Source organism: Delphinus delphis, chromosome 11 (assembly GCF_949987515.2).
Source record: "Delphinus delphis chromosome 11, mDelDel1.2, whole genome shotgun sequence".
Classification (NCBI taxonomy): Eukaryota; Metazoa; Chordata; class Mammalia; order Artiodactyla; family Delphinidae; genus Delphinus; species Delphinus delphis.
In genome coordinates this window covers 23,565,360-23,591,892 of record NC_082693.1, presented here as the reverse complement: position 1 = coordinate 23,591,892, position 26,533 = coordinate 23,565,360, and the positions used below count along the sequence as shown (strand labels likewise).

At 36.8% G+C, this 26,533-nt stretch overlaps 1 protein-coding gene across 11 annotated transcripts in view; it reads right to left on the bottom strand.

Moving 5' to 3' along the window:
* The window catches only part of CCDC91 (coiled-coil domain containing 91), a 416,368-nt gene that overhangs the window by 366,277 nt on the left and 23,558 nt on the right, over positions 1-26,533 (bottom strand). The window contains exon 2 of one of the 11 annotated variants that reach the window (XM_060024516.1): positions 14,259-14,356. The exons of the other annotated variants lie outside the window; for them this stretch is intronic. The gene's annotated coding sequence lies outside the window, so the exon portion shown is untranslated. The remainder of the gene's footprint in view (positions 1-14,258; positions 14,357-26,533) is intronic. 11 annotated transcript variants of the gene reach the window in all.

Here is a 26,533-nt window from a genome sequence, read left to right as displayed (position 1 = left end):
TTCATACTCAATTCTAAATGGACATCAGTCTTGTGCTTCTTTATAGGCACCTATTCCATGTGACTTCAAGAATTAAGACTGTCATGCAGCATCACAGAGAGCTGATGTGTTGCAGCTGCATCACTTCAGAAACATCAGAATCTAGTACCGAGCTTTGCCCGTAATAGTGAATAAATACCACTTTGAGTCAATATTATGGTCCCTCGCTGCTATACGGAATTCAAACCATGCAACCCTCACTGTCATATTGATGTTTTCAATATTACCAAAAACCAATAAGCAAAAGTATTACTCAAAAAACACTTGGGATATTTGGAAGGTGAAACAATATGGGTTAAAGTTTTCTCAGTTATGAAGATACATCTGGAAACTCCTTTAGTTTTCAACTTAAGAAATACTTTATAAAATACAGTGGCCAATTTCCCTGCCTTAGGAAATAAAGTATAGAGAGTCCTCAAATTACGTATATACTTTACACATGAACTATTCAGGGAATGGAATAGATTTTTTCATTGTATGCAGTGAGACTTCCATCTTCTCTTTCCACTTTTCATCCTCACCACTACCATGCAATGTTAAAGCAATACATGTTGTTAAATACTCATTTCAGAAAAGAACGAACAGATACAAAGAAAACTACAAAAGTTTAGCCTTGATAAAAAGTCAACAAAGATAAGAAACAATAGGTATCTTCAAATATGTTAAGACAGAACTCTCAGCTAACGAAATGAAATGCTCTTGACCCACAAGGCCTATAATCATTTTGTCAACCCACACCCTTCCCTCCATGCTTCTTCTAGCCGTAAGGGTAGACAACCTACGCCAAGCTACATATCTCAGCCATAATAATTATTCCTAAGGATAAGAAACTGACTCCAGCTGGATCAATCAATCTTTCCTCAGGATATCTGCAACTAGAAATAGAAGGGAAAATCCCACACATCACAAAACTCTCCTCATCTTCTAAGTTCTAAAGCCAATGATGCCTTAACTTACTCCTCAGCATGCAGGTTCAGTCCCACTTTAGAAATTTTGCCGGAACTATTCCCTAGAGTACTCTTCCTCCAGATATTTGCATGGCTGGCTATTTCTTGTGATTCAGGTCTCAGCTTTAACGCCCACTGTGGACAAAGGCATTAGTAAGCAGCCACTTAATCACTGTCATATCACCTTATTTTAACCCTCTGCATAGCACCACTTTAATATCCTTCTTTTTAATACTCACTGCTGTATCTCCAACACCTAGAATAGTGCCTGGCACAAACTATACACTCCATTCATAATTTGTTGAATAAGTGAAAACTGTGAAGAAATGAGCCCAAAGCCAACAGCCACGGTCTTATCCCCATGGAAAAGCCAGTCTGAAAGAATGAAGCCACTAAGGAGAGAGACAAAAAGAAAACAAAGTAGAACTCCTTGAGGCATCTGAGTCTCTTCAGTCATCCCGAAGACCAGCTCCAACCCTGCCCATACTACAGTTTGATTATGTACATCAGAGGACTTTAAAAGGGTGTACATACCACACTGAGGAGGACTAGTGGGTATGTAGGATGATCCATCAGAATGTGAGAAGCAATACTACATCTAAAATGGATTTTGTATTATCCTTTGTTTTATAATGTACAGAATATATTATAGTCATACATATACACAATGCACAGATAAATATACCCATACTGGATGTACATCTGATACCTAAAAGAGGTGAACAATTGAAAAAGTCAGGAGACTATTATTGTTAATGAGGAAATTTGTTTTTCTTAAGCTAGAATGTTTCAGGTTTCTTTCATTTCTAACCAAGAGACTTCTGAAATGTACTTAACACATATGTGATGCTCAAATGCTTGTAAAATGATGAATGCACATTCTTTACGGCTCCAGAGAACAAGTAAAAGCTAAAGGTAAACAGATTTCAAATCTACATCAAAAATAACTTTCTAGGGCTTCCCTGGTGGCGCAGTGGTTGAGAGTCCGCCTGCCAATGCAGGGGACACGGGTTCGTGCCCCGGTCCGGGAAGATCCCACATGCCGCGGAGTGGCTGGGCCCATGAGCCATGGCCACTGAGCCTGCACGTCTGGAGCCTGTGCTCCGCAACGGGAGAGGCCACAACAGTGAGAGGCCCGCATACCACAAAAAAAATAAAATAAAAATAACTTTCTAAAATTTAGACCTGTCTAAAAGTAATTACTTCCTCTCCAATTATAAATTTCCCACTACTAGACAGGTTCAAGTAGAAGCCTGATAACCATTAGTAAAGGATACTTAGACATGATTTCTTCACTTGTGAGGTAGTCTATGTATCAAATGTTAACTTAGTGATACCAAGTCCTAGAGATATAATAAGTTTAGTCCTTGTCCCCTTGGAGATCACAATTTAACAGACCAGAAAGACACACGTGCAAACATTTATATAGTATACATCTCTATATACATGGTCCAGTGACAACAGAGGAATGTGGTGATTAATTGCATAGGTGGGAATATTTAAGTTAAATACTGAGAGATAAGTAAAAGTCATTTTTCCTGTTATGCAAGAAAGATGAGGGCATTCCTAACAAAGAACATGTGAGAAGGGACACGTATAGAAAGTACACAGTACAACAAACCCAAAATACAACAAATAAGGTGCAATTTGAGGATGATAAGTGGCCTATGGTGAGAGAACATCCACAAATGAAGCTGCTGGATAAGTGGCTAGGAGCCAAAATATAAAGGGTCGTACCAAGGAGTTTGGAAAGAGCCACAGAATAATAAAAATAACTACCTTAGAGTGTTCTGTTTTGTTCCAGACAGACACCTAAACTCTTCAGACACTCTAGTAGTTTCAATTCTCACAAGATCCCTATCATTATCTACACTGTTTAAATAAGGAAACTTAAGCTAGAGACAGACCAAGTAATTGGACTAAAATCACAGTTACATTAGTGTCAGAAACAAAATTTACTGAAGAATTCTGAGAAGGGATGTGTAATATGAAGGTGTTTGAATAAGTGATATACGTATTTTAGAAAAACAGTTACGAGGCAATGTGGATAATGGTATAGAAGTAGGATAGGGTAGTCTTAGGGAAATGCAACAGACAAATATAATCTAAATGAGAGCTACCGAGGCAGTGGGAATAAGGGAAAAAAACTAAAGGACTTCACTGGTTTCTAGCTTGAGCAAGCAGGTGGAAAAGTAAGTTTGGGTGGAAGAAATGAGGCAGAAAATGAGATGAGGTATAAATGATTAGGTTGAGCTTAGGCAATATGGACACATTTAGTTTGAGGTTTCAATAAAAAAAAGCAAAGGGAAAAGGTCCAATAGGAAGTTAACAAGAAAGAGTTCTTTCTAAAGACAGGTGGGAAGACTGGCTAGAATAAGTATATTTAGAAATTATCAATATACATAGAGCAGTTAAAATATTAGGCCAAGCAAAGTAGAAAATATCCATGAGTCCATACTGATATTAAATAAATAAATATGTAAGTAGCGGGAAATTGATTAATTTTCCTTTCTGAAGAATTCCAAATCATTTATATAGATACTGTACCCTCAGGAGGTGGAACTCCTCACCCCTTAAGTATAGGCTGCAAATAGTGACTTCCTTCTGGAGAGTACAATACAGAAAGGAGGAAAAATAAGAATAACTTTAAAACAGAGAAGCCTGACAAAAACCACCTCAGCCAGATGATCCAAGTCAATATCAACAATAACTCATGATGACAGTATGTACCCTTGACATATCATGACAAAAATGGCACTTTACCTCTGTAGTCTTTATCCCCAAAACCCATAACCCTATTCTAAACATGAGAAAAACCACAACCTCGACTGAGGGACAATCTACAAAATATGTGACCAGTGCTTCTAAAAACAAGCTGTCATGGTCATCAAAAAGAAGTAGAGTTTAAAAAAAATGAAACAGCATAAGAGGAACCTAAGGACACATGACCACTAAATGTAATATGGTATTGATCTCAAGAAGACAGCAGCGAGCAGTGGCTTGAAACAAGATCTTAGTTCCCTCCCCAGGAACTGAACCTGGGTAGCCTGAGTGAAAACCAGGAATCCTAGCCACCAGTCCACCAGGAGCTAGAGGCTAGAAGCAAAGTTGCCCTGGCTCTTGTCCCCATTGAAAAATGAATTTCTCAAGGAAGCAAAAACTGTAAAAATAGGTACAAAGTTTATTATTAAAGACACAGCACAACAAGTGGGAAAGCACACAGAGAAACTGTTTGTTTATTTAAGACAGAAGCAAGGTAGAGATACACACCAGGAGAGAAAGGGTGTGGGCATCCTCCCTAATGAAGAGGAGTGCACCAGAAAGGCGATTCAAATCACTTATATGTGAGGGTTCTTCCCGGTCTTTGTTTACCTTTGGTCAATTATCTCATTTCTTTTCCACATCTGACCTGTCTTAGGGCCCTCCCTGACATGTGTGCGCATCTTTTTGCCAAGATGAATTCCAGTGCAGAGGCCTGTGAGGAGGTTGACACCACCTATTATGGGGTGGCACCCCCCACCCTTGGCCCCCAAGGAGACTTCCTGCGTATGTAGAGCTGGGGAGGTCTCCTTGACCGCAAGGATGAGCCATATGTGGTCTCTTTCAAGGATGAGCCATATGTGGTCTCTTTATCTTTTATCCAAGCAGGACTCAGCTCCTCCTTGCTCTTGCTCTTATCTTTATCTTAGAGTATTTGTCCACAGGGGACGGATTCCAGCTATTCAGCCTGGTGCCCATCTATCTCCTGCCTCAGTATCCTTTATGAAAATCTGGAATAGAAAAAGGACAGTAGACAAAAACTACAAAAATCTGAATAAAGTGTGGACTTCAGTTAACAATTATGTATGAACACTGGTTCGTTAATTTTAACAAATGTAGCATTAATGGTGTAAGTTATTCATAATAGGAAAAACTGAGTATGGAGTATATGAGAACTCTCTGTATTATCTTCACAATTTTTCTCTAAGTCTATTCTAAATAATGAAGTTTTTCTTTAAAATCAGGCCAAGAAGAAAACCATTACTATTCAAGAGATACATAGAGGAAAATAAATCGGCAAAAGAAATTTAAAAGGAATGATCATATAGAAAGATAGAATGATACGCTAAAAGTCATAAGAAAAAAAGTGTACAAGAATAAAAACAGGTATAATATAATAGAGGTCAAAGAAGATAAGGAATGAATAAAACCACTGGATATAGAAGGTCACGGGTAAAAGAAAAGTTCAGTGGAGATGCAAGAATGAAAGGTAAAAAACAGTGCTTTATCTTGCTTATGAGCCACAATTTTATGATTTTCTCAGTCAAAAATCTCTTAAAAGATTCTCCTAGTTTCAATTCTATTTTAAGTGTTCCTTTTTCCCTGAATTCATATCAGTTTAGTCACCAAAACATAATTCTTATTGAATCTTCTTTCACAGTGAAAAGTACTAGGAGATGCATCAGATAGCATACTTTAATCTGGAAGTAACAGAAAATTCCAAAAGGAAACTGGCTTAAGCAATAAGGAAATGCATAACCATTATCTCATATGACAAGAAGTATGGGTAGAGCAGGCTCTAAACACTACAAGTCAGAGCTTCAGAAACTCTCTGTAATTCCCTTGGACCTGACCTCCTATGTGTAACTTCATCCACAGGCTGGAAGTAAAAGCAAAATAGTTTGAGACTGTGATCTTCTCATCTTTGAACCTATCACTAGCAAAGGAAGGGAAGTACCATGTTTCACTTAGACTTACTAGAATCAATTCTGGAACTCGGAATGAAGACTCCTTTCTCTGAGTCAAGTGAAGGAAGATTCCTTTCTCTGAGTCAAGTGAAGGAGGGTTGGATACCTGAGCAAACAGGTTCTGTTAGAAAGGTAGATAGGAGAGGAATAATGCTAAACACGCAATCAACAGTTAGCCAATACAGGAGGTTCTTATTTCATAATTTCCTACCTTTGGGGAAGTTTTTAAATTTCCTTTAATACGATGAAAATACACTTCAATAAAATAATGGCCAAATAATTTCCTTCTTCAAATAACCAAGTGACAACCTCAGAGACAGTCAGTACTGCTTTATAGGTCAAGAGGAAGAATGTGGTATAAATTTGTAAATTTGTAAATTTGTAAATTTATCTTATCACTCAAATTTATATCAGAAAAATAAAATGTGTTTGGGTATTTTAAAACCAGGGACTTGATTTCATTTTACTCTTCAAAATTGTTATTTTGTTGGAGATAAGATGTTAAGAGATCCTAAGGTAGTAGAAAGAGCACTAAGAGTCCTGGGCTCTAGCCCTAACTCTTCCACTAAATTACAGCGTTATCACAGATGGTCACCTAATCTATGTCGGTTTCAGTTTTCCCTTCTGTTAAAGTAGAAAGTTCAGGTCATCTCCAAATCTTCTTTCTAGTTAATTCCTAATTATAAATAATATTCACTTGTTAACTAGAATACTTATGCAGACTATTTAAAGTTGTAAATCTGCACTAGCCAAATACTCAGGATGCCTTCCAAGGCTACATACAAGCCAATGACATGAAGCTTTTCCTATAAAACTTCACTTTTACGAAAATCTCCACCACTGCCAGCAATGCAAATAGCATGATGTTACAATTTTGAAATAACTCAAAAATTCCGTTTAACTTCTCTTTAAACCCAAATTCACTATTGAAAGGTTTCAGTACACCTACAGAAGCAAACCGTCACTGTTGGACAGGGAATGGAAAACGACAAAAACGTAACCACTTTGAAATTCAATTAAAGACGATATCTAACCACTAACCCTAAACGAAGAAGATGAAAATTAAAGCACAATGAGAAAGCTGGAATTCAAGTCATAATCAGAAATAGGAATTCTATATAGAATAGGAAATAGGGGGGAAATAATCCCCAAAAGTAAAACCAACATATAGACCTAAAAGAAATTAAATATCTCATGAATTTCTTTTAAAGACTATTATTTAGATAAAATTGATAGAAATAATTTCCAAAAACAGGTTGATGACAGTGAGAAACAGGAGAGGAAACCATTACCCTGTCCTTTGGGAACTTCAAATTAATGAATCTTGGCAAACCAGACAAAAATCATACGGGATGACTTGATAAAACCCCATGACTTAAGCCAACTGCATTATGACTCGGAGTTGGTTCTTCTCAAAATTATTAATAATGAAAAACACTTACACAGGATACACATGACTGCCAGGAAAAAAAAAATGCACTTCTTTGAAACAGTTTTTAAAACAACAAATCACCCACAGAAACCACATGGGCACAAAATGAAATGATTCTGGTCACTGATTTGTAGAAGAGCATTTAAGCACTCCCCAAGTGAGAAGACTCAACTTTAGCCTCTCTTTCTAGGACAAGCAGAACATCCATGAAAACACCTGATCTGGACCTACCAAGAAAACAGTGCAAACATACCTGCACTGGCCTGAGTTTCAAGAGAAATAACTTTCTCCAAGGAGAGCCTAACAGTTTTAAGACACCACTTCCTTGTTTTAAGAAGACATTTTTTGTTTCCTCACAGTAAGAATTTATATAAAGCTTAAAAACTCCTCAAAATAAAATAAAATAAAATAAAGTAAAACAAATCTCAAAGTACTTAACATTATAATATTAATGACACATAAATTAAAATCTCCTGGAAGCACCACTCTCTACTATCAGTAGCAATAGCATTAATATGTGAGGAACACTCAATTTATCCAATTATGTAATAATACCCTAGTGAAATAGTATACCAGAGAGGTACATTTCAAAAGAGGAAGGAATAAATATGGAGGAAGGGATATTGCTCAGGAGACAGGCAAACTATGTGGGTTGCATACAGCTGCACTGGAACCCTAGAAGCTAAGCTGGGTACATTAAATAGGTATGAGGTCCAGAAAAAGGAAGCCAAATGAAACCAGAGCCAAACACAATCTAGAACAAAGCACCGCCTAGGGTAAAATGCAAAGACTACATAAAAACTCCACTTATGTACAGAAGTATCAGATAGGTACTACATATATTAACAGAAAACAGAAAGTTAATCTTGACCCTCAACATCACTAAAAATTCATCCACACCTTTAAATAAGTAGGAAAAAAAGGGGGACTTGCCATGGCCTATATTATATAGTTTGTAAAGGACATAAAGAGAACACAATAAAAACCAGGCAGCAGGGCTTCCCTGGTGGCGCAGTGGTTGAGAGTCTGCCTGCCGATGCAGGGGACACGGGTTCGTGCCCCGGTCCGGGAAGATCCCACATGCCGCGGAGCGGCTGGGCCCATGAGCCATGGCCACTGAGCCTGCATGTCCGGAGCCTGTGCTCCGCAACGGGAGAGGCCACAACAGTGAGAGGCCCGTGTACCGCAAAAAAAAAAAAACAGGCAGCAATGCAAGAGCTACAAGTTTACATATATCTGCACACATATTCTTCACAGTGCTTTCAATTTCCTGATACAATGCCATAAAAATTGGGGATTTTTTCCTCCTCTACTTTGGCTCTATGTAAGGTCCTGACTTTTCCCTTGGATAGGCTGGCAAAACTCAGTTTGTCAAAGCCTGCATACTGAAGAACACATATAATTTCCAGAAGAAATAAAGAAAGAATGGAAAAATAGATGAGTTTCCAAAAGAAACAATTTTAAATTGTGTATATCTATAGCCCTCATGCTTTAGAAATGATGTCACTGGTGGTATTTGGTACCACATGCATGAATCCTAAAAAGACCAAAGCATTGAAGCCATCCAAGTACAATTGTAGCTATCTTAGTATAGTTTGAAGACAATGAGAAAGGTAATAATACCAAGGATGGAAAGCCCTGGGATTGTTACCTAGTCAGAGAGAAAACATATCTGAAGAAAGATTAGATCTGACTCATTTCAGAAAATGAACAGGGAAGGGCTTCCCTGGTGGCGCAGTGGTTGAGAGTCCACCTGCTAATGCAAGGGACACGGGTTCGTGCCCCGGTCCGGGAAGATCCCGCATGCCACAGAGCAGCTGGGCCCGTGAGCCATGGCCGCTGAGCCTGCGCATCCGGAGCCTGTGCTCTGCAACGGGAGAGGCTACAACAGTGAGAGGCCCACGTACCGCAAAAAAAAAAAAAAAGAAAAAGAAAATGAACAGGGAAATCCTATAACTATACTGAGGATGTCTAATTAAACAAACAACATAAAATTTGTACACCAAAATCCTAAACATTATAGTAAAATAACTGGGTGTTTTCTAAATAGCTATTGAGTAAAATGATCTATTATGGATGCAGAAATGAGAAATGTCTGGTTTCTTAAGGTTTACTAAGAGTAGGAAGTGATATGTCTAAGATATAGGAAATGACCAAAAAATATGGTGCATATTCCTGGTGTGTAAATTCTACCCAAAGATTTAATGACAGGTTAAAAGGAAAAACTTTACTTTTCACAGTAAATAACAAAGTATACTTTATACTTTGTTATACTTATAAAATGTAACACAGAATAAAAGATAAAGAGAATAAATGAGGGGCTTCCGTGGTGTCGCAGTGGTTGAGAGTCCGCCTGCCGATCCAGGGGACATGGGTTCGTGCCCCGGTCCAAAAAGATCCCACGTGTCGTGGAGCGGCTGGGTCCGTGAGCCATGGCTGCTGAGCCTGCGCGTCCGGAGCCTGTGCTCCGCAATGGGAGAGAGGCCACAACAGTGAGAGGCCTGCGTACCGCAAAGAAAAATAAAAAGAATGAAAACAAAAAAAAAAATTTTCTAAATATCACCAGAAGTTTCCTCACAAACATCTTTACTACCACACACCACTGGAGTATCTATTATTTCTGTACTATGGTTACTTCAAAGTAAAAGTATGATAAAGTTTGGAGAAAAGTTTAAACTATATCCGCAAAGTATACAGACAGCATTCTACTTTCAATCAAAATGGAGACAGACCACATTTAATGTCCCAACTAAAAGAACTACAAAACTGAAAAAAATATATGAAACAATTGCTTTTAGATAGTGGATAACAGACAGCAGAGAGTTATAACTCCTGAGAGAAAGGAAACAAACAAGGTAAGCATTACAAATGACCAGTTTACAAACTGTTGTCAGTTTACAAGCCGGAATATATGGTGGGGAAACCCAAGCCTCTCACTGAGTTGAGAAGACAGAGTTAAAAGTTTATAAGGTAGCTAGAATTTCCAGGGCCAAGAACTTGAGAAGAGAGAACTACACCAAATAAGAACTCTAGAGATGAAAGGTCTGCTCAAGTCTTGGGCGGAGTACTAACCTCTACACACATGAGAGAAAACTACACAATGATAGAAAAAGAAAAACAAAAGTAAGCAGAACATCTGGAGCTCACGCAAGCTGGCAATAGTTTGTATTCCTATCAGTCAGAGTGGATAAACCTCTTAATACATAGAGCATTCAGGTGAATCCTCTGGAGGGCATCTCCTAAGCAATGAGGCTAAATTAGACACAACAAAAGGCTTTTTTGGACCCACACTAACAAATCTTAAAATGTGCCTCAAAATAATCCAACTGAATCCACGTAATATAACTTAGAACCAGAACAAAATACAGCACTATTTGAAATAATACAACAAAATTCAGCAATCAACAAGATAAAATTCAAAATGTCTTAATCCAATCAAAAACTAACAGGTATACAAAAAGATTAGGAAAATAGGACCTATAACCAAGAAAAAAATCACTCAATTAAAAACAGAAATTAACAAGATGATGCAATAAGCAAAGACATGAGAACAGCTGTTATAAATATGTTTCATATGTTTAAGAAACTAGAAGAAAAAATGATCATGGTTATAAGGAACATGGAAGATGTTAAAAAAACTCAAATGGAACTTCCAGAGGAGAACTTATAAAACAAAAAATACAGAGGATGAGATTAACAGCAGATTAAACACTACAGAAGACAAGATCATGAAGTTTAAAAATTACATCAGTAATTATTCAAAATGAAGTAGAAAAAGAAAGAATACTGAGAAAAACTGGAATAATATCAAGTAGTCTAAAACATGTGTAATTGGAGGTTCAGAAAAGAAAGGAAAGGGTGTGGAACAAAATATATGAAGAAATATAGCTGAAAATTTTCTACATTTCATGAAAACTATAAACCCAGAGATCCAGAGATCTAAACAACAGCTAAGCAGAACAAACATAAAGAAATCATAGCAATGCACATCATATTCTTTTGTGAAAAACTAAGAAAAGAGAAAATTTTTTAAACAAGCCAAAAAAGGGGACACATTGCATACAAAAGAACTAAAATAAGAATAAAAGCAGACTTCTTGTCAGAAACCAGGTAAGCCAAAAGACAATTGGTAAATATTTTTAAAGTACTGAAAGGAAAAAAATATATGGCAGCATACAATTCTTTGCCCAGAGAAAATATCATGAAAAACTGAAGGGGAAAACAAGACATTTTCCAAGACAAACAAAAGCTCAGAGAATTCTTTGCTAGCAGCCCAGCACTAAAAGAAATGTTAAAGAAAATTCTTCAGAGACTCGAAAAATGAAACTAGATTGGAATTTAGATCTGCACAAAAGGAATTAGGAGTGCCAGAAATGATAAACATGGGAATAAATACAAAACTTTAAAGACGGAAAGTGGCAAAGGCACCCTCAGAAGCTATGGGGTCCCCGGCTGCAGGTAGGGAACTAGGTGGGGGAATCGTTTAATACTTCACATTAGGACAAGTATGTGAAAGTTCCTGCCAACCCATGAGAATTTCTTACTTCAGACATTTTTTGTTCTACTTACTGCACAATTTTCTTAGAAGTTCTTTTTTGATGCCATGCTCTGTGACTTGCATCAAAAGAGGAGTTTCTCTTCATCAAGATTCCTAACATTGGTAATGTGATGAATAAATCTGAGATCATTGGGGGTGGAGGTGAAGGAGCCTATGAAATAGTACTTAAATGCAGACACAAGGTAAGACATTAGTGTGAATGCCTCTTCATAGGGAAAATCGCTTTCAGAATTAAAAGAGAAAGGAAAGACAGCCCTACCAGGTGTCAAAGGAATGTGGATAGAGGAGGCAGAGTTAAGGCAGTAAACGCATGAAATTGTGGAAATCAAGAAATTCAAGGACAGTGAAGCCCTGTGGTGTGTGGGGGGCCTTGGGTCCCAGCCCAGGAATTGGGCCTGAGCCTCTGGGATGGGAGCGCCAAGTCCAGGATGCTGGAATGCCAGAGAATTCCTGACCCTAGGGAATATTCATCAGCAAGACCTCTCCTGGAGGTCTCTGTCTCAACTCCAAGACCCAGCTCCACCCAACTGTCTGCAGGCTCCAGTGCTGAATGCCACATGCCAAACGACAAGCAAGACAGGACCACAAACCCACCCATCCGCAGATAGACTACCTAAAGTCATAAAGCCCACAGACACCCCAAAACATACCACCTGACGCGGCCCTGCCCATCAGAGGGAAAAGATACAGCTCCACCCACCAGAACACAGGCACCAGTCCCACCCACCAGGAAGCCTACACAAGCCACTGGACTAACCTCACCCACTGGGGGCAGACACCAAAAGCAAGAGGAACTATGAGCCTTCAGCCTGTGGAAAGGAAACCTCAAACACAGTAAGTTAGACAAAATGAAAAGACAGAGAAATATGTTCCCATGAGTGCGCAAGGTAAAAACACACAAGATGAAATAAATGAGTAAGAAATAGGTAATCTACTTGAAAAAGAATTCAGAGTAATGATAGTAAAGAGGACCCGAAATCTCAGAAATAGAATGCAGAAAATACAAGAAATGTTTAACAAGGACCTTGAAGAACTAAAAAACAAACTGTGATGAACACAACAATAACTGAAATTAAAAATACACTAGGAGGAATCAGTAGCAGAATAACTGAGGCAGAAGAACAGATAAGTGAGCTGGAAGACAGAATGGTGCAAATAACTGCCATGGAGCAAAATAAAGAAAAAAGAATGAAAAGAATTGAGGACACTCTCAGAGGCCTCTGGGACAATGTTAAATGCACTGACATTCAAATTATAGGGGTCCCAGAATAAGAAGAGAAATAAAAAGGGTCTGAGAAAACATTTGAAGAGACTATAGTCAAAAACTTCCCTAACATGTTAAATGAAATAGTCAATCAAGTCCAGGAAGCGCAGAGAGTCCCATCAGGATAAACCCAAGGGGAAACACTCCAAGGCACATATTAAACACAAACAAAACTTAAATACAGGGCTTCTCTGGTGGCGCAGTGGTTGAGGGTCCATGTGCCAATGCAGGGGACACGGGTTCATACCCCGGTCCGGGAAGATCCCACATGCTGCGGAGGGGCTGGGCCTGTAAGCCATGGACACTGAGCCTGCGCATCCAGAGCCTGTGCTCCGCAACAGGAGAGCCCACAACAGTGAGAGGCCCGCGTACTGTGAAAAAAAAACAAAAAAACTTAAATACAAGGAAAAAGTATTTAAAAATGCAGCAAGAGAAAAGCAACAAATGACATACAAGGAAATGCCCATAAGGTTATCAGCTGATCTTTCAGCAGAAATTCTGCAGGCCAGAAGGGAGTGGCAGGCTATATTTAAAGTGATTAAAGAGAAAATCCTACAACCAAGATTACTATACCCAGCAATGATCTCATTCAGAATCAATGGAGAAATCAAAGGCTTTACAGACAAGCAAAAGCTAAGAAAATTCAGCACCACCAGACCAGCTTTGCAACAAACGCTAAAAGGACATCTCTAGGCAGGAAACACAGGAGAAGAAAAAGATCTACAAAAATGAACCCAAAACAATTAAGAAAATGGTAATAGGAACATACATATCGATAATTAACTTAAAGGTAAATGGATTAAATACTCCAACCAAAAGGCACAGACTAGCTGAATGGATACAAAAACAAGACCCATATGTATGTTACCTACAAGAAACCCACTTCAGACATAAGGACACATACGGATCTAAAGTGAGGGTATGGAAAAATATATCCCATACAAATGGAAATCATAAGAAAGCTGGAGTAGCAATACTCATATCAGAAAAAATAGATTTTAAAATAAAGTCTGTCATAAGAGACAAGGAAGGTCACTACATAATGATCAAGGGATCAATCCGAAAAGAAGATACAGCAACTGTAAATATTCATGCACCCAACACAGGAGCACCTCAATACATAAAGCAAGTGCTAACACTCGTAAAAGTAGAAATCGATAGTAACACAATAATACTGGGGCACGTTAACACTCCACTTGCACCAATGGATAGATCATCCAGACAGAAAATTAATAAGAAAACACAAGCCTTAAATGATACATTAGACCAGATAGATTTAATTGATATTTACAGGACATTCCATCTGAAAGCAGCAGAATACACTTTCTTCTCAAATGCACATGGAACATTCTCCAGGATACATCATATCTTGGGTCACAAATCAAGCCTCTGTAGGTTTAAGAAAATTAAAATCATATTAAGCATCTTTTCCAACCACAATGATATGAGATTAGAAATCAATTACAGGAAAGAAAAAACTGTAAAAAAACACAAGCACATGGAGACTAGACACATGCTACTAAATAACCAAGGGACCACTGAAAAAATCAGAGGAAACCAAAATATACTGAGAAACAAATGACAATGAAAACACGACGACCCAAAGCCTATGGGATGCAGCAAAAGCCGTTCTAAGAGGGAAGTTTACAGCAGTACAATCCTACCTCAAGAAACAAGAAAAATCTCAAATAAACAATCTAACCTTGCAACTAGAGAAAGAAGAACAAACAAAACCCAAAGTTAGTAAAGGAAAGAAATCATAAAGATCAGAGCAGAAAGAAATGAAATAGAAACGAAAAGAACAATAGCAAAGATCAATAATACTAAAAGCTGGCTCTTTGAGTAGATAAACCAAATTCATAAACCTTTAGCTAGACTCAAGAAAAAAAGGGAGAGGACTCAAATCAATAAAATTAGAAATGAAATGGAGAAGTTACAACTCACAATGCAGAAATACAAAGAATCATAAGAGACTAGTACATGCAACTACGTGCCAGTAAAATGGACAACCTGAAAGAAATGGACATAGTATCACCTTCCAAGACTGAACCAGGAAGAAATAGAAAACATGAACAGACAAATCACAAGTAATGAAATTGAAACTATGATTAAAAATCTTCCAAAAAGCAAAAGTTCAGGATCAGATACCTTCACAGGTGAATTCTATCAAATACTTAGAGAAGAGCTAACACCCATCCTTCTCAAACTCTCAAAAAATTGCAGAGGGAGGAACACTCCCAAACTTATTCTATGAGGCCCCCATCACCCTGATACCAAAACCAGACAAAGATATCACAAAAAAAGAAAATTACAGGCCAATCCCACTGATGAACATAGATGCAAAAATCCTCAGCAAAATACTAGCAAACCGAATCCAACAACACATTAAAAGGACACCAAGATCAAGTGAGATTTATCCCAAGGAATGCAAGGATTCTTCAATATAGTTAAATCAATCACTGTGATACACCACATTAACAAACTGCAGAATAAAAAACATATGATCACCTCAATAGATGCAGAAAAAGCTTTTGACAAAATTCAACACCTATTTATGATAAAAACTCTCCAGAAAGTGGGCACAGAAGGAACCTACCTCAACATAATAAAGGTCATATACAACAAACCCACAGCAAACTTCATTCTCAATGGTGAAAAACTGAAAGCATTTCCTCTAAGATCAGGAGCAAGACAAGGATATCCACTCTTGCCACTATTACTCAACATAGTTTTGGAAGTCCTAGCCACAGCAATGAGGGAAGAAAAAGAAATAAAAGGAATCGAAATTGGAAAAAAAGAAGTAAAACTGTCACTGTTTGCTGATGATATGATACTATACATAGAAAATCCTAAAGATGCCACCAGAACACTACTAGAACTAATCAATGAATTTGGTAAGGTTGCAGGATACAAAATTAATTCACAGAAGTCTCTTGCTTTCCTATACACTAACAACAAAAGATCAGAAAGAGAAATTAAGGAAAAAATCCCATTTACCATTGCAACAAAAAGAACAAAAAATAAACCCTCCTAAGGAGGCAAAAGAACTGTACTCAGAAAACTATAAAACACTGATGAAAGAAATCAAAGATGACAGAAACAGATGGAGAGACATACCATGCTCCTGGATTGGAAGAATCAATATTGTGAATATCACTATACCCAAAGCAATCTACAGGTTCAATGCAATCCCTATCAAATTACCAATGGCATTTTTCACAGAACTAGAACAAAAAATTTTACAATTTGTAGAGAAACACAAAAGACCTCGAATAGCAAAAGCAATCTTGAGGAAAAAAAAAAAAAAATGGAGCTGGAGAAATCAGGCTCCCTGACTTTAGACTACTTACAGGGCTACAGTAATCAAGACAGTATGGTACCAGCACAAAAACAGAAATATAGATCAGTGGAACAGAATAGAAAGCCCAGAGATAAAACCACACACCTACAGTCACTTAATCTATGACAACAGAGGCCAAAATATACAATGGAGCAAAGACAGCCTCTTCAGTAAGTGGTGCTGGGAAAAGTGGACAGCTACAAGAATGAAATTAGAACACTCCCTAAAACCATACACAAAAATAAACTCAAAATGAATTAAAGACCTAAATGTAAGGCCAGGCACTATAAAACTCTTAGAGGACAACATAGTTTGAACACTCTTTGACATTAATCGCAGCAAGATCTTTTTTGACCCACCTCCTAATTAGAATACAAATAGAAATAAACAAATGGGACCTAACGCAACTTAAAAGCTTTTGCACTGCAAAGGAAAGCAAGACAAAAAGACAACCCTCAGAATGGGAGAAAATATTTGTAAATGAAGCAACTGACAAAGGACTAATCTCCAAAATATACAAACAGCTCATGCAGCTCAATATCAAGAAAACAAACAACCCAATCCAAAAATGGGCTAAAGACCTAAATAGACATTTCTCCAAGGATGACATACAGATGGCTAAGAGGCACATGAAAAGATGCTCAATATCACTAATTATTAGAGAAGTGCAAATCAAAACCGCAATGAGGTATCACCTCACACCGGTGAGAATGGCCATCATCAAAGCCTACAAACATTAAATGCTGGAGACCGTATGGAGAAAAGGGAACCCTCTTGCACTGCTGATGGGAATGTAAATTGATACAGCCGCTATGGAGAAGAGCATGGAGGTTCCTTAAAAAACTAAAAAAAGGGCTTCCCTGGTGGCGCAGTGGTTGAGTCCGCCTGCCGATGCAGGGTATACGGGTTCGCACCCCGGTCCGGGAGGATCCCACATACCGCGGAGCGGCTGGGCCCGTGAGCTGTGGCCGCTGAGCCTGCGCATCCAGAGTCTGTGCTCCGTGGCGGGAGAGGCCACAACAGTGAGAGGCCTGCGTACCACAAAAAAAAAAAAAAAAAAAAACTAAAAATAGAACTACCATATGACCCAGCAATCCCACCACTGCACTGGGCATATACCCAGAGGAAACTATGATATATGCACCCCAATGTTCACTGCAGCACTATTTACAATAGCCAGGACATGGAAACAACCTAAATGTCCATCAACAGAGGAATGAATAAAGAAGATGTGGTACATATATACAATGGAGTATTACTCGGCCATAAAAAGGAACAAAATTGGGTCATTTGTTGAGACGTGGATGGACCTAGAGACTGTCATACAGAGTGAAGTGCGTCAGAAAAAAAAAAAAACAATGTATATTAATGCATATTTGTGGAATCTGAAAAAAATGGTATAGATGATCTTATTTACAAAGCAGAAATAGAAACAGATGTAGAGAACAAATGTAAGGATACCAAGGGGTAAGGGGGGGATAAATTGGCAGACTGGGATTGACATATATACACTATTGATACTAGGTATAAAATAGATAACTAATGAGAACCTACTGTATAGCACAGGGAACTCTACTCAGTGCTCTGTGTTGACCTAAATGGGAAGGAAATCTAAAAAAGAGGGGATATACGTATACATATAGCTGATTCACTCTGCTGTACCGTAGAAACTAACACAACATTGTAAAGCAATATACCCCTATAAAAATTTTAAAACTTTTTAAATTTTAAAGATACCTGACTACACAGAGCAAAAATAATAACAATGAATTGCTTGCTTTACAGAATACGTAAAAGTAAACTAAATGATATCAATACCACAAACTATGAGAGGAAATGGAATTATACTGTTGTAAAGTTCTTACACTGTACATGAAATGGAATGACATTATTTGAGATTAGACTAATAAGTAAAATATATTGTAGATCGTAAAGCAATGAATTAATTGGCAAAAATATACACCTAGTAAGCATAAAATTAAATTTTAAAAAACCCTCAAATCTAAAATAACTTAGAGAAAATAGGGGAAAAAACAGAAAGGGAAAGTGGAAAACAAACAGCAAAATAATATATTTAAACTCGACCATATTGATCAGTACATTAAATGTAGTGGTTCTAAAGAACTAAAGCAGAGACTGTCACATTAAATAAAAATCAAGACCTAACTACATGCCACGAAAAATTCATTTTGGCTATGAAGACAAAAAAAAAAATAAAGCTAAACAGCTGAAAAAGACATACCATGCAATCAATAATAAAAATAAAGCTGAAGTGGCTATATTAGTATCAGAAAAATTAGACTTCAGGTCAAAAAATATTACAGGGGATAAAGACAGAGATTTCAGGCAGCCAAGGCTGAGAGTCAGTTTTCTAATTTGTGAAGCCAGAAGCAGGAGAAAGAAGCTATGATTCTGTACCCTGGGCTCTGCATGCTAAGATAAACCACCTCCAGCACTGTCTGCAAGTAAGAAATCTAGGAGAAGAGATCAAGATGGAGTAGAAGGACGAGGAACTCACCTTCCCCCATGAACACATCAAAACTACATTTACAGTGAAACAATTCTCACTGAATACTAACTGGAGACTGGCAGAAAGATACTTTACAAACAAGCCTGTAAGAAAGATCCACACAGAATTGGGTGGGGAGGGAAGAGAAGCAATCAGGTCGAGGCTTGTGCTCATGCGAGGGGACTCGGAAGGGAAGACAGATTACACGGGTAGAGATCCTACCTGAGAAGTAAGTGATTTGAGCCACATGTTAGGCGCCCAGCCCTAGGGTCTGACACCAGAAACAGCAGTCCTCTTTTCAGCTGGAGGTCTGGTGGGACTAGCAGGAGACCTGTGGAAAGCCTGTGCTCTGCTTGTAAGGACCTTGCACATGCTTGCTTATTCCTGCAACAAGGCAGAGACGGCAGACTGAAACTGTGCAGGTTGCTTGCCGGTTTGCTGTGACTGCCCTGGTGCGCACCCCAGCCTGAACCAAGCAACGGTTCCAGCCCCGCTTGCTTCACAACACAGCTCCACTATGGGGTGAGGGCTGATGCAGCTGAGGGGAGAGTTCAGCTGTGAGGGACAAAGGCTATTCAGACTAGGACAGACAACAGAACGGGGTGGGGACAGCCATTACCAGCACTTATACAGGCAGAGCATCAGGAGCAGTCTGAGTCTCTGACTGTGGCCCGACCACCGCAGCCTATGCCCAAACTGACACCTAGTGCCTGCATCAGCCCCTCTTGCTCCAGCACTACTCCCATCTGTGGCAAGGGTGCTGGTACTGAGAGGGGATAGAGCACATACTTAAATGGGACGGAGCAAGCTTAGACCCAACCCTCACAGCTTCTGCTCCAGCAACTTGAGACCCAATCCCAATAGATGGTGGCAGCCAGTGAGCAGAGAAGAAGCCCTGGCCCACACTTGGCTCTGGCCCTAGCACCTACCACCTCCTACCAAGGTGATAGCTGCCAGCACACCCCAGGGAAAAAATGTAACTTGTGTTCATGTCAGATCCAGCTATCCTACTGCAGCCACTGGGCACATGTGGACTGTAGAGGGAAACTCCCACACAAAGACACCCCTATAAGACAGAAATAGGTAACTGCTTCACCTACTTTCATAGAGGCAGAGAAAGTAAGCAAAATGAGAAGACAGAGGAAGTTGTTTCCATTGAAAAAGAAAGAGGAAACAAAATGAAAAAGCAACTAATGAACAGAAATAAGCAATTTATCAGATAAAGAGTTCAAATCATTAGTATCAAGAATGCTAACTGAATTAGAAAAGAGGATAGATGAACACAGTGAGAAATTTAACAAGAAGCTAAATAAAAATTATAGAAAAGAACCAGCCAGAATGAGGAATACAATAACTGAAATGAAAAACATACTAGAAGGAATTAACAGCAGACTAGGTGATAAAGAAGAATGTATAAGTGGTCTGAAGGAATAATAGAAATCACTCAATCAGAAAAACAAAAACAAATTTAAGAAATAAGAACAGTGTAAGGGATCTCTAGGACAACATCAAGCATACCAACATTCACATCATAGGACTGCCAGAGGAGAAGAGAAAGAGAAGGGGGTCAAAATTGTATTTGATAAAACTGCGGCTGAAAACTTACCAAATCTAAGGAAGTAAACAGATATCCAGATATAGGGAGCACAAAGGGTCCCAAACAAGTTGAACCCAAAGCGACTCACACCAAGACATATCATAATTAAAATGGCAAAAGTTAAAGATAAAGAGAGAAAGGCAGATAAAGATAAAGGCAGCAAAAGACAACCAAAGACCCATATACAAGGGAAGCTCCATTAGGCTATCAGCTGATTTTTCTGCAAAAACTTTGCAGACCAGAACGGAGTGGCGTAATAAACTCAAAGTGCTAAGAGGGAAAAACCTACAACCTAGGATACTCTACCCAGCAACATTATCATTTACAATTGAAGGAAAAGATTAAAATTAATTAATTAATTAATTAATATCTTCTCATACAGGCAAAAACTAAGAGAGTTTCATCAATACTAAACCTACCCTAAAACCAATGTTAAAGGGTCTTCTCTAAGTGCAAAAGAAAAGGTATAACAAGAAGTAAGAAGCTATAGAAAAGAAAAAAATCCCACTAATAAAGGCAAATACCTAGTAAAGGCATAAACTAGAATGAAGATTAAAAGAAGAAATACTGTAAATTGAAGTATAGCTATAATAATCAGTAAATGGATAAACATCAAGATGTAAAATATCACATCAAAAACACAAAATGTAGCAGAGGGGAGTAAAAAGTGCAGATATTTTAGGATATGTTTAAACTTAAATGACTACCTGTTTAAAACAGGTACAGAGAGAACATATTTCAACATAATAAAGGTCATTCATGGCAAACCCACACCTAACATCATACTCCAAGGTAAAAAGCTGAAAACCTTCCTCTAAGATCGGGAACAAGACAAGGATGGCCACTCTTGCCACCTGTATTTAACATAGTACTGGAATTCCAAGCCACAACAATTGGACAAGAAAAAGAAATAAAACATAAATTGGAAGGGAAGAAGTAAAACTGTCACTCTTTGCAGTTGATATAAAACTGTGTACAGAAAACCCTAAAGTCTCCAACAAAAAGCTATTAGAAATAATAAATAATTCAGCAAAGTTGTAGGATACAAGATATATAGAAATATTTTTCCTTTCAATACAGTAAAAATTAACTATGATAAAGAGAAAGCAAGAAAACAATTCCATTCAAAATTACATCAGGGAATTCCCTGGTGGGCCAGTGGTTAGGACTTCATGCTTTCATTGCAAGGGGCTGGGTTCACTCCCTTGTCGGGGAACTTAGATCCCATAAGTCATGCAATGCAGGGAAAAAAAAAACTGCATCAAAAAGAATAAAATTCATGGGGATAAACTTAACCAAGAAGATGAAAGACCTATACTCTGAAAACTACAGAACACTGATGAAGGAAACTGAAGATGATACAAAGAAATAGAAAGATATCTAGTGTTCTTAAACTGGAAAAATTAATATTGCTAAAATGGCCATAATCCCCAAAGCAATTTAGAGATGTAATACAATCCCTATCAAAATACCCATGAAATTTTTTACAGAACTAGAACAAATAATCCTAAAATTTATATGGAACAACAAAAGACCCCAAACTATCACAGCAATCTTGAGAAAGAACAAAGCTGGAAGTATCATGCTCCCTAACTTCAGTCTATATTACAAAGCTATAGTAATCAAAACACCATGGTATTGACATAAAAATAGACACAAAGGTCAATGCAAAAGAATAGAGGGCCCAGAAATAAACCCACACGCTTATGGTCAATTAATCTATGACAAAGGAGGCAAGAATATACAATGCAAAAAAGACAAACTCTTCAACAAGTGGTGCTGGGAAAACTGGACAGCTACATGTAAGAGAATGAAATTAGAAAATTTCCTCACACTATACACAAAAATAAACTCAACGTGGATTAAAAACCTAAATGTAAGACCTGAAACCATAAAAGTCCTAGAAGATAACATAGGCAGAACATGCTTTGACATAAATCACAACAATATTGTTTTGGATCTGTCTCCTAAGGCAAAAGAAACAAAAGCAAAAATAAACAAATGAAAGCTAATTAAACTTAACAACTTTTGCATAGCAAAGGAAACCACTGACAAAAAGACAATCTACTTAACAAAAGAATGTATTTGCACATGATACAAATAATAAGGAGTTAATATCCAAAATATATAAACAGCTCGTAAAATACAATATCAAAAAAAAAAAACCCAATCAAAAAATGAGCATAACCCAAATATACACTTTTCCAAAGAAGATACACAGATGGCCAACAGGTACATAAAGACTCTCAACATCACTAATCATCAGAGAAATGCAAATCAAAACAACAAAGAGATATCACCTCACACCTGTCAGAATGGCTATCATCAAAAAGTCTAGAAATAACAAATGTCATCAAGGATGTGGGGAAGACGGAACCTTAGTACACCGTTGGTGGGAATGTAAACTGGTGTAGTCACTATAGAAAACAGTATGGAGGTTCCTCAAAAAAGCTAAAAATAGAACTACTATATGATCCAGCAATTCCACTGCTAGCTATATAGCAAAAAAAATGAAAACACTAATTTGAAAAATATACACGGACCCCAATGTTCACAGCAGCATTATTTGCAATAGCCAAGATATGGAAGCAACCTAAGTGTCCATCAACAGATAATGTATAAAGAAGATATGCTATACATATATATACAATGGAATATTACTCAACCATAAAAACAAATGAAATTCTGCCATTTGCAGTAATGTGGATGAACCTAGAGGGTATTATGCTTAGTGAAATAAGTCAGACAAAAAAAGACAAATACCCTAGGTTATCACTTATATGTGGAATCTGAAAAATAAAACAAACAAATGTACATAACAAAACAGAAACAGACTCACAGATACAGAGAACAAACTAGTGGTTACCAGTGGGGAGAGGGGAGGGGGAAGGGGCAAGATACGGTTATGGGATTAAGAGACACAACTAATATATATGAAATAAATAAGCAACAAGGATATCTTGTACAGCACAGGAAAATATAACAATTATTGTGTAATAACTTTGAGTGATGTATAATCTATAAAAATATTGAATTACTATGTTGTACGCCTGTTACTAGTATTATAAATCAACTATACTTCAATAAAATTTTTTTAAAAAATAAAAGCAGCAGACACTTGCAAAATACAAATTGGAAATTGGAGAAAAATATCAATATATTTATATTCTCCCATTGTAGACTTACAAAGGAGAAATTTGGTAGAGGTCACTGGAGAAACTTTGCCCAAGTTAAACCCCATTTAAAATAGCAACAAATAATTACTACAGGCAGAGATTCTTTTGTCTGTTTGGTTCACTCACGTATTTCCAGGGCCTGGTACATTGTATGTGCACAAATATTTGCTGAATGAATGAATGGATAATTTTCTTAAATTAATGGGGGATACCTTCATAATGTGATATATTATTCCAAATACCATGTACTACAAATGTTTAGTTTAAAATGTATTGTCTAAAACAAAACAAAAAATATATTAAAAGAGATTTCATAATGACAAAGAAGACAATTCTTCAAGCAGACATAACAATACTAAATATAAATGCATCTAAGAACAGATTTTAAAATACATGAAGCAATGAGTGATAAAACTGAAATGACAGATAAACTAAAAATCATAAGGTAGAGATTTTGACACTCTTCTCTAAGTAATTGATGAAATAAGTAGAAAGAAAATCAGTGGATATGCAGATGAATTGAACAGTATTACCAATCACTTTGATCTAACCAATACATCTGAAAAACTCTACATAACAGGTGAACATTAGACATTCTTTTCAAGTGCACATGAAACATTTAAAGATAAATGCTATTCTGAGCCATAAAACAAGTCTCAATAGATTTAAAAATACTGAAATCATACAAAGTATCTTCTCTAAGCACAGAAGAAACATATTAAAAAGCAATGTAAGAAATAAATCTGAAAATTCCCCCAAATACCTGATAATTAAACAACACAATTCTAAATAACCCACTATATATCACAAGAGAAACTGAGAAATATTTTGAGGTGAATATAACTGGAAATACTATATATCTAAATTTTGAGGATGCAGCTACAACAGTGCTTTCAGGGAAATTTATAAACATTATATACTTATATTTAGAAAACAAGAAAGGAGTCAAATAACTGATCTATCTCCTTAAGAAACCTAAAAATGTAGAGCCTATTAAACTCAAAGTAAGCACAAAAAAGAAAGTAACAAAGAACAGTAATTAATAAAATAGAAAATACAAAAACAGACAAAATTACAGAAAACAAAAGATGATTCTTCCCAAATATCAATGAAATTGATAACAAAAACAAAGAAATGACACAAATTACCAATATCAGGAATGGAAGAATTTTTCAATATTAGGACATTTCTAGAAACATACAGGTATTAAAATAATAAGGGAACATTATACAAAATTTTTTGCCAATAATTTCAAATATTTACATAAAATGTACAAATTTCTGGAAATATAGAAAACTTCCAAAAGTCACTCCAGAAAAATAAACAAACTGAATAGACCCAGATCTATTAAAGAAGTTGATTTCATAGTTAAAAACCTTCTACAATGAAACCTTTAGGCACAGAAGGCTTTACTGGAGAATTCTATGAGATTCAAAAAAGAAATAGAAATTTTTTATGAACTCTTTAAGAAACTAGAGAAATAAACTGGTATTTGGTATTACTTTGATACCAAAACCAAAGACCAGAGAGTAAAATATGAAATAACATCCCATATCAATATAGATGAAAAAAAAAAACTTAAAAAAGTGTTAACAACTCAAATCCACCAATATATGAAGATAAAATATCATGAAAAATAAGGTTTATCTCAGGAATGCAAGTTTGCTTGAATACCCCAAAATAAATAAACTTAATTCACCCTAAAGAAAAACCATATATCATCTCAATAAATGTAGAAAAAAAAATGTGACAAAACTCAAAACCCATTCAGTATACAAAGAAGAAGATGTATTCAACTTGATGAAGGCTATTTACAAAAACAAAAAGAAACTCACAGCTAACATATTTAAAGGTCAAAGACTCAAGGCCTTAACCTTAAGATCCTGAAGGGTTCAAAGATGTGTGATCTCACCATAGGTCCTAGCTAGTGTAACAAGACAAGAAACTGAAATTAAAAATATATAGACTGGAAAAGATGTAAAACTACCTTCATTCACAGTAAACATGATTATCTATATAGAAAATCCTAAGGAATCTACTAAAATATTACTTGAATAACACAAAGTCAAGATAAAAAAATCGATTGCATTTTATATTCTAGAAACTAATAATTGAAAATTAAAATAAACAATACCAATTAGAGTATCATCAAAAGTTTGAAATACTTAAGGATAAATTTAACAAAATGTGTACAAGACATATACATGAGTCAGACAATTCAATATTACTGCTACTTCTCTTCAAATTAAGATATAAATTTAATATTTCCCTAATCAAAATCCCATCAGGCTTTACTTTAAAAATTGTCAAGCTATTCCTAAGATATGCATGAAAATGAAAAGAACCTAAACAGCCAATACAGTTGAAAATGAAGAACAAATGTGAAAGACTCACACTACATGATTATGATTCTTACTAGAAAGCTAAAGTAAATTAAGATAGTGTGATAAGCAGAGAGTCCAGAAACAGGCACACATATATGCCACAAAACTCCAAAGATAATACAATGGGGAAAGAACAGTCTTTTGACTAGGTGGATATTAACGTGCAAAATAATGAACCTTGACATTTACACTGTATCATGCAAAAAAACCACGAACTTGACACAGATAATAAGCCTAAAACTAAAACCTAAAACTGCATAACTTCTAGAGGAAAATGAGAGAATCTTTCAGACCACAGGTTAGGCAAAGATCTTAAATAAAACAAAAAAGTACAAACCATAAAAGAAACAAATAAAAATCATCAAAATTAAACACCTCTGTTCAAAAAGCATGTTTGCTTGCTCTCACTTCCAGAGAGTCTGAATCAGGGTGACATTCAGGAATCTGAATGTAAAACAAGTTATTTTTGATGCCAGTGGTTGCTGGACCACTTTCAGAGAAACATTAACTTTCAGATCAATGCATTAACGAAAGTGATGGCTTTTATGGAAATAAGGGAG